This window comes from Mobula hypostoma, chromosome 1 (genome assembly GCF_963921235.1).
Source record: "Mobula hypostoma chromosome 1, sMobHyp1.1, whole genome shotgun sequence".
Taxonomy (NCBI): domain Eukaryota; kingdom Metazoa; phylum Chordata; class Chondrichthyes; order Myliobatiformes; family Myliobatidae; genus Mobula; species Mobula hypostoma.
Window position 1 is genome coordinate 47,280,018 of NC_086097.1, and position 16,137 is coordinate 47,296,154.

Consider the following 16,137-nt stretch of genomic DNA (forward strand, 5'->3'; position numbering starts at 1 on the left):
CTCACAGTTCCAGAGTCCCATGTTCAGTCCTGTCATGGGTGCTGTCTTGTGTGAAGTTGGTGCATTCTTCCTGTGATCAAATAGTTTTCTGCCAGATGTTAGAAGTAATTTAGCCCTTCAGTATGTTAAGTTCCAAAATAATCAAAAAGGAACTGATAGGCAAGCCAGATAATTTGTAGGGAAGGAGGAAGGAAGCCAATGAGATTGTTCTGTTGGGAATCATAAACACAAGAGATTCTGCTGATACTGGAAATCCAGAACAACACACACAAAATGCTGGAGGAACTCAGTAGGTCAGGCACCATCAGTGGAAATAAATAGTTAATGTTTTGGGTCTAGACCCTTCTTCAGACTGGGAAAGAAGGGGGATTCTGGTGACTTCCCCCTCGCACTGAATATTTTGGATGTTTAAGTTGCATTCCCAAGCAGGTGTCTCTTTCCAAGACACTCTGTATAGGGGGAAAAGCCACCTGCATGATGCTTTCTGCCTGGGGTATCCTGGAGATCCCCCCTCCCCCCCGCCCAGGTGCTCCTAGAATTGGGTTGTCGGCTAAAGTACATGAGTGCAGTCTATCAATGCAGGCACTTCGGGGAAGTTTGCAATGAAGCCAACTGCCCACTTCTGTTCTGCATTCTCCTGGGCTGAAGGAAAAACTGATGAGGTATCTCCTTCATTGTAGGTTTTGTGATGACTTGAGACTTTTAGTGACATACTGAATGCTCCTTCTCACAGGCCAGGAATTCCCAAGAATGAAAGGGAACATTGCCTTTTTGCTTGAAGGAGGCTTTGAGAACATCCTGAAATTGTTTCCTCTGTCATCTTGATTGAACTTGGAGTAAAATGTCTTGTTTCATAAGTCTGGATTTGTGCAATTTGGCCTTTGCTAACTGAGGCTAATTGGGAGAGGATTCATACCTGATTTCGTACCAGTGAATTTGGAGCATTTTTTTGGATGGTAACTTATTTCAAATGCCTTGATATACCTGTGATTGTTGAAGACTCTGAGCCCTATAAAGGGGCAGGAATATCAGCTTTTTGCTCGATGGTTTGTGCCAAGTTTGAGTTCTTCATCTTCAGAGTTTTCTGCTCAGTAGAAGTTAGTACAATGGCAGTGTGCTCCTCCGCTTCTATTCTGGCCTCCTACCTTCAGCTATTGGCTGTCAACAACATGTCTGTGCATTGGGCAGGGTATATGTGGTAGGAATTTCACTGGGGACAGGGCAAGGTCTGCAGATGTGCAAGAGAATAGGAACTTGATCTTCCGAATAACAGTGAATACATGTTTGTGTTGTGCAGAAAATTACAGCATTGGTCTGAAATGATCCTGAGCAGAAAGTGTTAGTGACCCAAATTTCGTGGGCAAAGCAGTTAACATGATTGAAGTCACTGGATGTCACAGTTTTCCTGCAGAACAAAGAATGCAGCGTGAATACTGATCCTAAGTAGCACCAGTTAAAGGGAAATTCAGCAATGTTCAAAGTAAAAACTTTCCTATCAGAATACATAGATGTCACCACATACAACCCTGAGATTCTTTTTCCTGCGGGCATACTTTATACTGTATACTTATACTTTATACTTAATTGTCGCCAAACAATTGGTACTAGAACGTACAATCATCACAGCGATATTTGATTCTGTGCTTCACACTCCCTGGATTATAAATATTAAAGATATTAAAAATCGTTAAAATCAGTAAATATTAAAAATTTAAATTATAAATCATAAATAGAAAAATGGGAAGTGAGGTAGTGTAAAAAAACCGAGAGGCAAGTCCGGATATTTGGAAGGTACGGCCCAGATCTGGGTCAGGATCTATTCAGCAGTCTTATCACAGTTGGAAAGAAGCTGTTCCCAAATCTGGCTGTACGAGTCTTCAAGCTCCTGAACCTTCTCCTGGAGGGAAGAGGGACGAAAAGTCTGTTGGCTGGGTGGGTCCTGTCCTTGATTATCTTGGCAGCACTGCTCCGACAGCGTGCGGTGTGAAGTCAGTCCACGGACGGAAGATTGGTTTGTGTGATGTGCTGCGCCGTGTTCACGATCTTCTAAGTAAATACTCAGTAAATCTATAAAATAGTAACTGTAAACAGCATTAATGAAAGATCGGGAGCATAGAAGACAACAAACAGTGCAAATACAGTTATAAATAAATTGCAATAAATAACAAGAGCATGAAATAACAAGATAAAGAGTCCTTAAATTGAGATCGTTGGTTGTGGGAACATCTCAATAGATGAGTGTAGTTATTAACTTTTGTTCAAGAGCTTGATGGTTGAAGGGTAGTAACTGTTCTTGAACCTGGTGGTGGAAGTCCTGAGATACTTGTACTTTCAGTCTGAAGGCAGTACCAAGAAAGAGCATGGCCTGGGTGGATGCTGTTTTCCTACAACAGCATTTCACATACATGTACTGTGCAGAACATTCTGACAGGCTGCATCACTGTCTGGTATGGAGGGGCTACTACACAGGACTGAAAGAAGCTGCAGAAGGTTGTAAATCTAGTCAGCTCCATCTTGGGCACTAGCCTACAAAGTACCCAGGACATCTTTAGGGAGCAGAGTCTCAGAAAGGCAGCGTCCATTATTAAGGACCTCCAGCACCCAGGGCATGCCCTTTTCTCACTGTTACCATCATGTAGGAGATACAGAAGCCTGAAGGCACACACTCAGCGATTCAGGAACAGCCTCTTCCGCTCTGCCATCCGATTCCTGAATGGACATTGAAGGTTTGGACACTACCTCACTTTTTTAATATACAGTATTTCTGTTTTTGCACATTTTTAATAATCTCTTCAATCTGTGTAATTTACTTGTTTATTTATTATGTTGTATTTTATTTATTATTACTTTTTTTTCTGTCTGTTAGTTTATGTAATACATTGAACTGCTGCTGCTAAGTTAACACATTTCACGTCACATGCCAGTGATAATAAACCCGATTCTAATTTTGAATAGTTGGGAGGGCTTTACCCATGATGTACTGGGCCAAATCCGCTAGCTTTTGTATGATTTCCTGCTCAAAGGCATTGTTGTTCCCATACCAGGCTGTAATGCAGCAAGTCAGCACGCCTTCCACTACATATCTACAGAGGTTTGTCAAGGGTTTAATGACATGCCAAATCTCAGCAACCTTCTAAGGAAGTAGAGGCACTGTTGTGCTTTCTTTGCAATTACATTTATGTGATGGGTGCAGGACATGTCCTCTGAGATAGTGATACCCAGAAGTTTAAAGTTACTGATCCTCTGGTGAGGACTGGCTCGTTGTCCTCTGGTTTCCCTCTCCTGAAGTCTACAGTCATTTCCTTGGTCTTGCTGACATTGAGTGAGTGGTTATTAATATTACGCCACTCAGCCAAATTTTCAACTTCCCTTTTGTATGCTGATTCATCACCAGCTTTGATACGGCCCACAACAGTAGCTGGTAGCTGGTTGGATGGTTGGTATATGAATTAATTAAAACGTTGTATAAGCTGGTTGGTAAATGAATTATTAAGAAGTGTTGTTTTCCACAACAGGTTGCAGACAAATTTTGCAGTATTGTGATGTCATTAAAAGGTGCTTTTAGTCACATCAAAATATCTTAAAGAAAAACAAAACTCCTTCCAAAGATGTGTGTGAATTTCTAACAAGCAGAAAGTAACCAAGCAATGTGTGGATAGTTGTTCTGTTCTGAGTTAACTTCATGTTTGAACCGCACATTTTGTTGAGCAAATGAATTTCTGCTCTTCACATCATGGGTTTAAAATCTAATGTCTTTGTGAACATGGATTTTTTTTTTTGCAAACTGACCAACTTTGTGTAGCATGCTTCCTGTGCCAGGGATTAGAAATGGGCTTCACTTGGAATTTCAGGATATGGCTCTGATTCAGCTTTGTGTGTATATTAAGACTTTATATAAATATGTACTTTATAAACTATGTGGAGTATTTAAATTAAATTCTATGTGCATAATATGAGTAATCCATCAACAAATAAGTTAGTGTAAAGGGGTTACTCTTTTCTCTCTTTAATGCCAATTGACATCCTGACACATTTTTCTTCCAGAAGAATTTGGAAGATTACAGGTGACCCCAATATTCCTTACATTTTTATTTTGCTCTCAGTTTCTTCCATTTGGAATTTCCAAATGCAAATCATCAGAAATCAGTGATCTGTTTACCTCCAGTTTGGGTGTTGTCTTTTATATTATTTCTCTTTTTATCAATCTTCAGTGATAAACATTTCTGGTGATTCTGTAATTGCAATATATGCTTAGTCTCTGAAAGTTCAGACAAACAAATGTAGTTCTGCTTGTTCTTTTATTTATTGTCTCGTATCCACTCTTATGTGAAGGAACAAAAGCAAGAAAACAAAGAACTTAATTTCCTTTACCCTTTAATCATTTATTTTACATTTCTTCAAATTTCTTTTAGCTTTCCTCAAATTTCTGCCTTTATTTTCCCAGATTAATCCCAGCCTTTGCACTTATTCTGCTGGCATATGCTAGAACTGAAACTTTTTATTTACTAATTCTATTGATACTCAGTGCTTCTGTCTGTTTTTCATTTTGTTAACTTTTCTATCTTCCTTTGCTCCTGACCTCAGTGTAACTTTATCTTCAATTTATCTCTTCCTCTTAGCATTCCACTACTGAAGTTAATAGTGTTATGGCCATTACTCAGGAATGGTGATGGAAATGTAATGATGCCATTTCAGATCTAGCAAAATAAAGTGGTTTGTAATTGTATATATTTTTAAATTTGCTTTTTGTCCTCCTGTCATAGTTTAACTTCAGGTTTGCTTACAAATGTATCTTGTTTTACTTTGGTGTGGACTGCTCATTTGCTAAAAATGGTGCTCAATAGCTGCTGTTCATCGTCCTGGTCCTGCGACAATGCTGTTCATCACAGTACTATTGGGACAGTACTGACTGTTTCCCTGTAGGCAAAGTTCCACCATGTATTAATAAACAACTGCAGTTGCATAATCAGTTTATTAAAGATAAGCATCAGCTTATTGTCTGAATTCTTGTAGCTCCTGCAATTTGTTAGTGACACGGTAAATCAAGTCCTTGCCATCACCTGGTGAATGATGATCAAAGCCTGTTCTCTGAAGCCAATACTACATATTAAAAATTTTTGCAGTAATTGCATGGGAGGACAATGGTTACCTTTATAGATACAATTCAGCATTTAAGCACTCTATTTTTCTGCATTTATGGGAGGTATTGTACCTTCATTTAATTCTCAGTCTTTAGATGGTGGTGATGGGTACCAGCTTAAAGCTCAGCTCCAGCAGCTTGTGCTTGAATTTTGATTTTCAGTGCAGGCTCTTCACAAATCCAACCTGATGCTGTAGGCAAGTGCCGTATGGTCATGCAACTGGCCAGAGGGAGTATGGGGTATTAAGTGCTGAATCAAAACAGTTAATTAAAAGATCATATTTTTAGTCAGATCTAATTATTTGTTTCATACTTTTTTCAATATCCTTGAAGTTTGCATTAAAAATTGTGTTCGTATTCAAAGTTTAAGATTGTTTAATATAATTTCCAGTACATAAGTGTAAAGCAAAATGAAATAATTGTTACTCCACATCTGATGCAACACCAGAATCACAATAAGGTAGAGAACACAGTAATAATAAAAACACAATAAATATAAATACGTAAGATAGCTTATATACATTGATTATATGTGCATAATGTAACGTGAGGTACAGGAGTGTCCTGTTGAGGTTATTTGCCTGCACCAGGCCCCGAGCTCTTCCACCTCCTCTCTGTAGGCAGTCTCATCTTTGCTGGTGATGAGCCGCACCACTGTCATGACAGTGTGATTGCTCAGGTGCTTGGCCGTGAACTCGTGTGTGAGCAGAGTGTACAGCAGCGGGCTCAGCCCACAGCCCTGGGGGGCATGCGTGTTGAGGATGATGGGGAAGGAGGAGTATTTGTGCATCCTGACTATCTGATGGTTGGGAAGTCCAACACCCAGTTTATTTAGACTGACGAGTAGGAGTTTGTTCAACAAGGTCAGTGGGACGTTTTGAATGCAAATATATAGAGTTGTGATTTCCTGATGTATTTGTAGTATGGTTTTCAGGGATACAAGTAGAATCTGTTGCAGCATTAACACGTTAGGAATGATTGTAGTTTCTTAGAATTAGTTTATTTTCACTACGTATAAAAAAATACTATGAAATACCTGTTGACCAATTTCCAGTGGCTAGTTGAATTGTGGGCTTCTTCTGTTACTGAAAACTGAAGTATTTTCTGGTTTAATTAAATCTAAGAGCTACATTTTTTTAAAAATGGAGGGAGGCATCCATTTTTAAATAGCATCAGAAAACAAAAGTACAAGAAGCTGTTTTGTCCTCCTGTCCCAAACTATATCACTAACCCAGTGAAGCAATCTGTTGGCAAGTCAGTGTGTTGTGCCAGCCCAGTAAGATGCTTTTTAATCCGTGATATCCAAGCTCACTCTTTGCGGGGAAATCTATCACCAATATCATTGCCCTGCTTTCTGTACGTAACACTAATGTTACCTCCGCAATTAACAATTAATCCACTTTTCCTTGAAACCACAGAATGTTAGATCTTGCTGTTAAGTATTTGTCACAGTTGCCTTTCGGATTTCATCCTGATCAGCATAATAAAGGGAAAGGAAAGATATTTTCTCACAGCAATAAAACACACTGGAAGAGATTGGGATCATGGCTCAGTGAGGAACTGACTTGAATCTGGTGCGTGTTTTCTTGTAAACCAGTGAGCAGTTCTGTTATTAGTGCATCTCTTTAATGTTATTGGATTGCATGTAACATTAAAATCTGACCGTACTATTAACAAACAAGATTTAATTAGGAAAATATTTAAAAGCATTTTAATAGTTTTATCAAGTTATTTTAAATTAAAAATGCAGTGCTCTCAGTTAAACATAACTTGATTATGCTTCTTGGTATTAGGTCTTGTTCTGAATAAGTACAGAAATGGGGAGGAAAAAAGGACCAAGTTGAATTCTTTATTTCATTTGCAGAGTCTAAGGCTTGAATAGCAAACCTATTGAATCTCCACCTGCAAATTTTAACAGAATCAGTTTGCAGATATTGATTTTGTTTCATGATTATCAGGATTAGATTAGAAAAAGACTTGTGATTAAGGTTGACTGATTATGCAAACATATGCGGGCAGACATGATGTCAAGCATTTTTTTTTGGCATTATCATGTGATTCCGCTGGAGATGTGTTCAAATGGTGCTTGCAGATGGTGCTTTCAGAAGCAGCTGACTTATAAAGTCAACAAGCAGCCTCTTTTGGAGTAGGATGAGTTTTCACAATGTTTGAAAAATATTTTAAGGATTAATGTATTTCTGAAGTTGTTTAGTTTGATTCTTAAATTTTGAATTTGGTGAACAACTACATGATGTGCTCTGACTGGTCAGCGTTCGTTTGCCAGGTCCTGACTCAGTCCTGTTATGTCAGTACCAGGATGGAAATAAAATGTTTTCTTCAAATTAGATCGTACACAATTGTGCAAGGAATAAATTTGGACTGACGTTGTAAGCAATTATTTTTATTCAAGAATTTGCGGATATTCATTTTACTGAAATGCCTCTCTTCCCCCCACCTCGCCCCTCCAGTTCAACACGTGGATGAACAACACAGGCTACCGCTGTCTACACCCACTTCTTGCCCTGCACCTACCATCCACACCTCCACATACCAACTGCTTTTGTCCCAATCTTCACCTCCCCCAGCCCCACCTTCCACCAACTCCCCAGTCATCATGCTGTCACCTTCACTACTGTGTGGGTGAGAAGGGCTCTGGGGAAACTCAGGCACGGCAAAGCATTGGGACCGGATGGTGTGATCCCTGAGGTCCTGAAGGAGTGTGCTGAGCAGCTGTGTGGATTTCTCCAGTGCATGTTCGATCTGAGTCTCAGCCTGGAAAGGGTCCTGACCGTGTGGAAAACATCTTGTGTGCTCCCAGTACCCAAGAAAGGCTAACCAAAGGTCTTGAATGATTACCAAAACACAAAATAATCTGCAGATGCTGGGGTCAAAGCAACACTCACAACACGCTGGAGGAACTCAGTAGGTCGGGCAGCATCCGTGGAAACAATCAGTCGACGTTTCGGGCCGGAACCCTTCGTCAGGACTGTAGGGGGAAGGGGCAGAGGCTCTATAAAGAAGGTGGGGGGAGAGTGGGAAGGAGAAGGCTGGTAGGTTCCAGGTGAAAAACCAGTAAGGGGAAAGATAAAGCCCTCCCTTCCTCTATCCATATGTCACTCTGCCCCCTCCCCCAGCTGCCTATCACCTCCCTCATGGTTCCACCTCCTTCTACTACCCATTGTGTTTTCCCCTATTCCTTCTTCACCTTTCCTGCCTATCACCTCCCTGTTTCCCCTCCCCCACCCCTTTATCTTTCCCCTTACTGGTTTTTCACCTGGAACCTACCAGCCTTCTCCTTTCCACCCTCCCCCCACCTTCTTTATAGGGCCTCTGCCCCTTCCCTCTTCAGTCCTGACGAAGGGTTCCGGCCTGAAACGTCGACTGATCGTTTCCACGGATGCTGCCCAACCTGCTGAGTTCCTCCAGCATGTTGTGAGTGTTGCCTTGAATGATTACCGTCCAGTAGCCCTAACCTCACACATCATGGAGACCCTAGAGAGGCTGGTCCTGGCTCACCTCCTGCCCCCAGTCAAATCAGCCCTCGATCCCCTGCAGTTTGCCTACCAAGAGTACATTGGACTCGATGATGCTGTCATCTACCTGCTGAACAGAGCCTACTCCCATTTGGATAAGCGGGGCAGCACTGTGAGGATCATGGTTTTTGATTTCTCGACTGCCTTCAATACCATAGAGCCCTCATTGCTAGGGAAAACCTTGATTCAATGCAGTTGGCACTTCTATTATTACCTGGATAATGGACCAACAGAATGGCAGACCACAGTTTATGCAGCTTCAGAGCTGTGTGTCAGACATGGCTATAAGCAGCATTGGGGCCCCACAGGGGACTGTATTGGCTTCCTTCCTGTTTACCCTGTATAACTCGGACTTTAGATACAATTCTGAGTCAAGTCATCTGCAGAGATTCTCTGATGAATCAGCAATAGTTGGATGTTTAAAGGGAGGATGGGTGGATGAATACAGGGCCCTGGTGGAGGATTTTGTCAAATAGTGCAGGGTGAATCATCTGCAGCTCAACATAAGTAAGACCTGATGGTAATGGACTTTGGGAAGACCAAGCCTGCATTGTTCCCTGTTACCATTGATGGTGAGGATGTGGATGTGGTGAGGTCCTACAAGTACGTGGGGTGCACCTGGATGACAGACTTAAGTGGAACACCAAGATAGAGGCTGTGTACAAGAAGGGCTAGAGTTGCCTCTACTTCCTGAGAGACTGGGGTCCTTTGGAGTATGCAGGCTTCAGGTGTTCTACCAGTCTGGTGTCACCAGTACTGAACAGAGCCTACTCCCATTTGGATAAGTGGGGCAGCAGTGTGAGGATCACTGTGAGGACCTTGCGGTGGTGAACTGGGGCAATGGCATCAACATGGGTGATGCCAACAGGCTCAACAAACTGTTTAGAAAGGCTAGCTCTGTTGTAGGAGTCAAACTGGACACACTGGAGGCTGTGTTAGAACAAAGGACCGTCAGAAAAATCCTGGCAATTCTGGACAATGTTTCTCATCCTCTGAATACCACCTTGGCTGAACAGAGGAGCACTTTTAGTATAGACTATGACAACTGTGCTGCTCCAAAGAGCACTATATGAGGTCATTCTTACCCTTGGCTATTAGGTTCCTTAATGAGTCAACCTATAGCCTGGAAAGTGATGACCCCTCCTATGAGACTGTTTGAGGTAAATTGTTTTCCATTCTTTCTTCTCTTCTAATATTTGTACACCCATGCACTTGTAATGCTACTGTGGCACTAATTTCCTTTGTGATCAATTAAGTCTCTCTCTCTCCCCTTTCCCTCCTCCCGCTCTCCTTCTCTTCCCCTCCTCCCCCTCCCGCTCTCCTTCTCTTCCCCTCCTCCCCCTCCCGCTCTCCTTCTCTTCCCCTCCTCCCCTCCCGCTCTCCTTCTCTTCCCCTCCTCCCCCTCCCGCTCTCCTTCTCTTCCCCTCCTCCCCCTCCCACTCTCCTTCTCTTCCCCTCCTCCCCCTCCCACTCTCCTTCTCTTCCCCTCCTCCCCCTCCCACTCTCCTTCTCTTCCCCTCCTCCCCCTCCCACTCTCCTTCTCTTCCCCTCCTCCCACTCCCACTCTCCCCCTCCTCCCCCTCTCCTTCTCTTCCCCTCCTCCCCTCTCCTTCTCTTCCCCTCCTCCCCTCTCCTTCTCTTCCCCTCCTCCCCCTCTCCTTCTCTTCCCCTCCTCCCCCTCTCCTTCTCTTCCCCTCCTCCCCCTCTCCTTCTCTTCCCCTCCTCACCCTCTCCTTCTCTTCCCCTCCTCCCCCTCTCCTCTTCCCCTCCTCCCCCTTCTTCTCTTCCCCTCCTCCTCTCCTTCTCTTCCCCTCCCCCTCTCCTTCTCTTCCCCTCCTCCCCCTCTCCTTCTCTTCCCCTCCTCCCCCTCTCCTTCTCTTCCCCTCCTCCCCCTCTGCTTCTCTTCCCCACCTCCCCCTCTTCTCTTCCCCTCCTCCCACTCTCCTTCTCTTCCCCTCCTCCCCTCCCACTCTCTTCCCCTCCCCCCACTCTCTTCCCCTCTTCCCCTCCTCCCCCTCTCCTTCTCTTCCCCTCCCCCTCCTCCCACTCTCTTTCTCTTCCCCAGATATTTTGAGGTCCAAATTTTTGATGGTTTATAAATTATTGAAATTTAATTTCAAAGTATGCAAGTAAATTTGTTGCACTGTTCTTAACATCAAAAATACTTTCATGGTTCCTGTGGTAAATTCTCAATTTGCTTCAGAATGGATTATTTTTCTCAGTGGCAGTCTTGAACTTCATTCATACAGAGATTTGCATTTAAATGGAAGGTTGTTGAATTGCCATTGTATTCTTGTCATTAGGGAGAACAAGAATCTTGATGTCTGCTGGACAAAATGTGAGAACAAATCAGATTTACAGAAGTTGTAACACAGTGAGAAAATGTGGGTTCTATACCTGCTCTTGCTACTACTTCACAATTAATAGTCCACAACAGGCAGAGAAAAGCCACCATTTCCCCGTTTCAGCTTGCATTAAGTATTTCTTTAGTTTTACATTTGGACTGGGCCATTGTGTTTCTATACCAGGCTGTGATGCAACCAGTTAAGATATTCTCCACAGTGCATCTGTGGAGGTTTGTGTATTGCTGAATTGAATCAAACTTCTAGGAGAGCAGAGGTGCTGTTGTGCCTTCTTAGTGATAGCACTTGCATGCTGGACCCAGGGCAGATTCTCTGATGTGTTGATGCAAGGAATTTAATGCTACTGACCCTCTCCACCTCCCTTCCCCGATGAGGACTGGCTCATGGACTTCAGGCTTCTTCCTGCTTTAGTTGACAATCATCTCTTTGGCTTTGCTGACGTTGAGTGAGAAGCTGTTGTTGTGGCACCACTCAACCAGATTTTCAGTCTCCCTCTACTATGATTTGTCACAACCTTTGATTCAGCCAACAAAGTTGGTGTTGTTAGCAATATTAAAAATGGCATTGGAGCTGTACTTAGCCTCACATCATAAATAAAAAAAAGAGTGGGGCAGAGGTCTAAGCACAGAACCCTGTGGTGCACCTTCAGCACAGGTACACCTAGTAGGTCCAGCTACATATTAGTTCGAATACTTTCTTGGACACACATAAATTCTGCCACATCAATTCCCTTAGCACTAAGGCAATCCCAGTCAGTTTTAGCAAAGTTAAAATCACATACTATTATAACCTTATTATTCCTGCACTACTTTGATATTCCTACATATTTGCTTCTCTAATTCCCACTCACTATTGGGAGGTTTATAATATAATCCCTTCAAAGTGATTTTTTTTCTAAGTTCTACCCATCTGGCCTGGCCAGATATTCCCCTCTGGGATATCCTCTTTTAAGTAGTGCCATAATCCTCACTCTAGTCAATAATGCAATTCCCCTCCTCTCTTAACTCCACCAATGTCATGCTGGAAACACTGGTACCCAGAATGTAGGTTATTTTGAGCTTTCCATTTGTAAGGATTTACTAATTGAAGCTAGAGTCTGAGTACTTGGCTGGTGTCTGGCAGGATATGGATTATATTTGTCAGATTTGGGCATCAAACAAAAGTCCAAGCAAACAAAACCCATTCCCATTCCGACATGTTGGTCCATGGTCTCCTGTACTGCCGTGATGAGGCTACTGGCAGGTTGGAGGAGCAACTCCTCATATTCAACTCCTCATATTCAACCTGGCAACATGAACATCAATTTCAAACTTCCAGAAAATTTTCCCCCTCCTGATTTCCTTTTCTTCCATTCCCACTGTAGCCTCCCTCTTAAACTCTTCTCTTGTCCTCAACTACTTATTATCTCCCTCTGGTGCCCTTCCTCCTTTCCCTTCTCCCATGATCTACTCTCCTCTCCGATCAAGTTCCTCCTTCCTCAGCTGTTTATTTTTTGCAGCTGTCATCTCCCAGCTTCTCACTTTATTCCCCCTCATCATGCTTTACCCAGCACCTTCTAGCTCGCACTCCTTCCTCTTCCCCAACTATCTTATTCTGGCATCTTCCCTCTTCCTTTCCAATCCCAATAAAGGGTCTCTGCTGAAAACATCCATTGTTTGTTGCTTTCCAAGATTGCTACCTGACCTGCTGAGTTCCTCCAAAAAAAGAAGTCCTCTAGCTTAAGTCAGAATGACTCTGGTTGGGCCAGTTTTTGACTGGGCTTAAATGAATGTATTTTAATAACACTTCAGAAACTCAACATTATCCACCATCCTCCTTCAGCCCTTAACCTTTCCCACCCACTTGGCTTCACCTATCACCGTCTAGCTAGTCTCCTTCACCTACTCCCACTGTTTTATTGTGGCTTCTTCCTCTTCTGGGTCCTGAAGAAGAGTCTCAGCCCGAAACATTGACTTTTTTTCATTTCCGCAGATGCTGCCTGACCTGCTGAGTTCCTCCAGCATTTTGTAGGTTTTGGTTTGGATTTACTGCAGCTGCAGACTTTGTTGTGTTAATTATTTACCATCTATTCAAAATCTTGATTGGCATCCAGCCCCCAATCTAGTTTTTTTTCCTTCTTTCTCCCTTCCATCCGCAATCACCCATAGCTCCCACTACCCATCACCAGTGTATCTATTCTCTTCCTAATCAGAACGGTATCATTTCGGATCTCCCCCTCCCCCTCCCACTTTCAAATCTCTTACTAGCTCTTCTTTCAGTTAGTCCTGACGAAGAGTCTCGGCCCGAAACGTTGACTGTACCTCTTCCTAGAGATGAACTTTGATGTGTGTTGCTTGAATTTCCAGCATCTGCAGAATTCCTCGTGTTTGCATTTTTAAATTCACTACTGCGAAGCCTCTTCCAGTGATGCCTACACTGAAGAAGTTTAAATCTTCTCTTCGGGAGTTCAGTGAAACCATCTCTCACTGCTCCCCATCTGTAATTTCTTCGACTCTCCAACTTTTCTACCACATTTTGACTCAGACTCGCTATCACAGCTTCTCCTATCATTTCGGATCTCCCCCTCCCCCTCCCACTTTCAAATCTCTTACTAGCTCTTCTTTCAGTTAGTCCTGACGAAGGGTCTCGGCCCGAAAGGTCGACTGTACCTCTTCCTAGAGATGCTGCCTGGCCTGCTGCGTTCACCAGCAACTTTGATGTGTGTTGTTTGTATTTAGGATCTGAAATCCTTGTTTTGACTCTTCCATCTCCCTTATGCTTCAATTATTGGTTCACAAATCTCTTAAATAGCATCCTTTGCTAGGGTGAAACTGAGCTTGTCTAAATGTGTTAAGCTTGGAGTATTCAGAAGAAAAGATTAGCTTAACCTTCTAGAAGCTTGCTTTGAATTTAATTTGATCATACAAATGCTGCAAGTCTGGCATTCATTGCCCCTTTCCTGGTTGCCAGAATAGGTGGTGATAAAACATCTAAGACATTTCAGCAGAGATTGAACCACAAAATCAAAAGCAAGTTATTGGGACTGGTGGGATTTTTCTGTTTGCTGTATGTGAGATCACAAACAAAGTCAAAGTTTATTGCCCCATCCTTATGGTCCTTGAAGGGTTACTGTTTCTATGTCATACAGACTGTCAGAATGCAGTTCAGTAGGGAGATTTAATATTTAAATGCAGCAATGTTGAGTAGGGGCTGTATTTCAAATCAGAAATAGTGTTGAGGGGGAACTTACAGGAGTTCTCGTACAGTCATTTTCCCCTTTTTCCAGAAATGGATCATGGGTTTGGGAGGTGCTGTAAAGGAAATCTTGCCAATTTTTTTTGGTGCTACATTTTGTCTAAGTACTGCTGATGGCAAGAAGGAAGAGCTAGAGTGGAGGATTGGGTGACAACCAAACAATGTTTTACTCTCTGATACCGTTTCTTCAATTTGACAAATATTATTCTGGCAAGTGGAGATTATTCTGTTACATTCATTTGTGTCTTGTCAATGACAGCATAACAGGGAGTTGAGAGCTGCATTGTATCCAGATTCAGTTTCTGAACCTTTGTAAACATGGTATTTAAATGACTGCCCAGGTGCGCTTGAAGAGGATATAGTTTCTAGGATCCTTCTAATGGCAATGCCTTTTCACATCAAGGAAGCTGTTAAGGGGGTGGTCCATTGTTGTGCTCTTGTTTGGTGCAAATGTACTTTATATTGCTCAGCCTTTGCCTGAGTCATATCTAGGTTTTAGAATACTCTGGCGTAAGCTATCATCTGGGAAGTTTCCTGCACAATCGAATTGTAAACGTAACTTTGCTGGATCAAATAGCGGCAGCACAAAAAGATCGTTACTTATCTTTTCACCCGTTTATTTCTTCGAGCTCAGCCGGTGAGTGAACTTGGACCCGACATCAGGGAGAGAACCTTTCTCATCTCCCCGGCAGTTCTACAAGTTCACTGCCTGATATCAGAAGTTATAAGGCCACCGATACAAAAGAACAATCAGTTTGATAACCATACAGGAGGAATTTTGCAGATGCTGGAAATTCAAGCAGCACACATCGAAGTTGCTGGTGAACGCAGCAGGTCAGGCAGCATCTCTAGGAAGAGGTACAGTCGATGTTTCGGGCCGAGTCCCTTTGTCAGGACTAACTGAAAGAAGAGCTAGTAAGAGATTTGAAAGTGGGAGGGGGAGATCCAAAATGATAGGAGAAGACAGGAGGGGGAGGGATGGAGCCAAGAGCTGGACAGGTGATTGGCAAAAGGGATATGAGAGGATCATGGGACAGGAGGCCCAGGGAGAAAGAAAAGGGGGAGGGGGGAAAACCCAGAGGATGGGTAAGGGGTATAGTGAGAGGGACAGAGGGAGAAAAGGGAGAGAGAGAAAAAGAATGTGTGTATATAGATAAATAATGGATGGGGTATGAGGGGGAGGTGGGGCATTAGCAGAAATTGGAGGTCAATGTTCATGCCATGAGGTTGGAGGCTACCCAGACAGAATATAAGGTGGTGTTACTCCAACCTGCGTGTGGCTTCATCTTTACAGTAGAGGAGGCCGTGGATAGACATATCAGAATGGGAATGGGACGTGGACTTGAAATGTGTGGCCACTGGGAGATCCTGGCATGAACATTGACTTCTCTAACTTCTGCTAATGCCCCACCTTCCCCTCGTACCCCATCCGTTATTTATTTATATACATACATTCTTTTTCTCTCTCTCTCACATCCCTTTTGCCAATCAACTGTCCAGCTCTTGGCTCCATCCCTCCCCCTCCCACTTTCAAATCTCTTACTAGCTCTTCTTTCAGTTAGTCCTGACGAAGGGTCTCGGCCCGAAACGTCGACTGTATCTCTTCCTAGAGATGTTGTCTGGCCTGCTGCGTTCACCAGCAACTTTGTGTGTAGTTTGATAACCATTCCAGCCAAGTCAATAGACTATTGATACAAAAGTACAATCAATTTGTTAAACACTCCAGCCACCTTAATTAAAGAAAAGAATGTCCTACTTTGTTTGTTGGAGCCACAACTTAATGACAAAGATAAGAACATCCGTCAAATTTATGCTTGAAATAAAAAGGAATGTTCTGTCTAATTTCCATCAGGTACTGCTTTTTGTC

General features: G+C 42.9%; 1 protein-coding gene and 1 long non-coding RNA gene across 7 annotated transcripts in view; one reads left to right on the plus strand and one right to left on the minus strand.

Moving 5' to 3' along the window:
- trmt61a (tRNA methyltransferase 61A) overlaps positions 1-16,137 on the plus strand; it is a 110,314-nt gene that overhangs the window by 38,817 nt on the left and 55,360 nt on the right. The gene's annotated exons all lie outside the window — the stretch shown is intronic.
- The window catches only part of LOC134346486 (uncharacterized), a 37,731-nt gene continuing 32,363 nt past the window's right edge, over positions 10,770-16,137 (minus strand). For both annotated transcript variants that reach the window (XR_010017934.1, XR_010017937.1), the window contains exon 3: positions 10,770-10,997. This is a non-coding gene — a long non-coding RNA (uncharacterized LOC134346486). The remainder of the gene's footprint in view (positions 10,998-16,137) is intronic.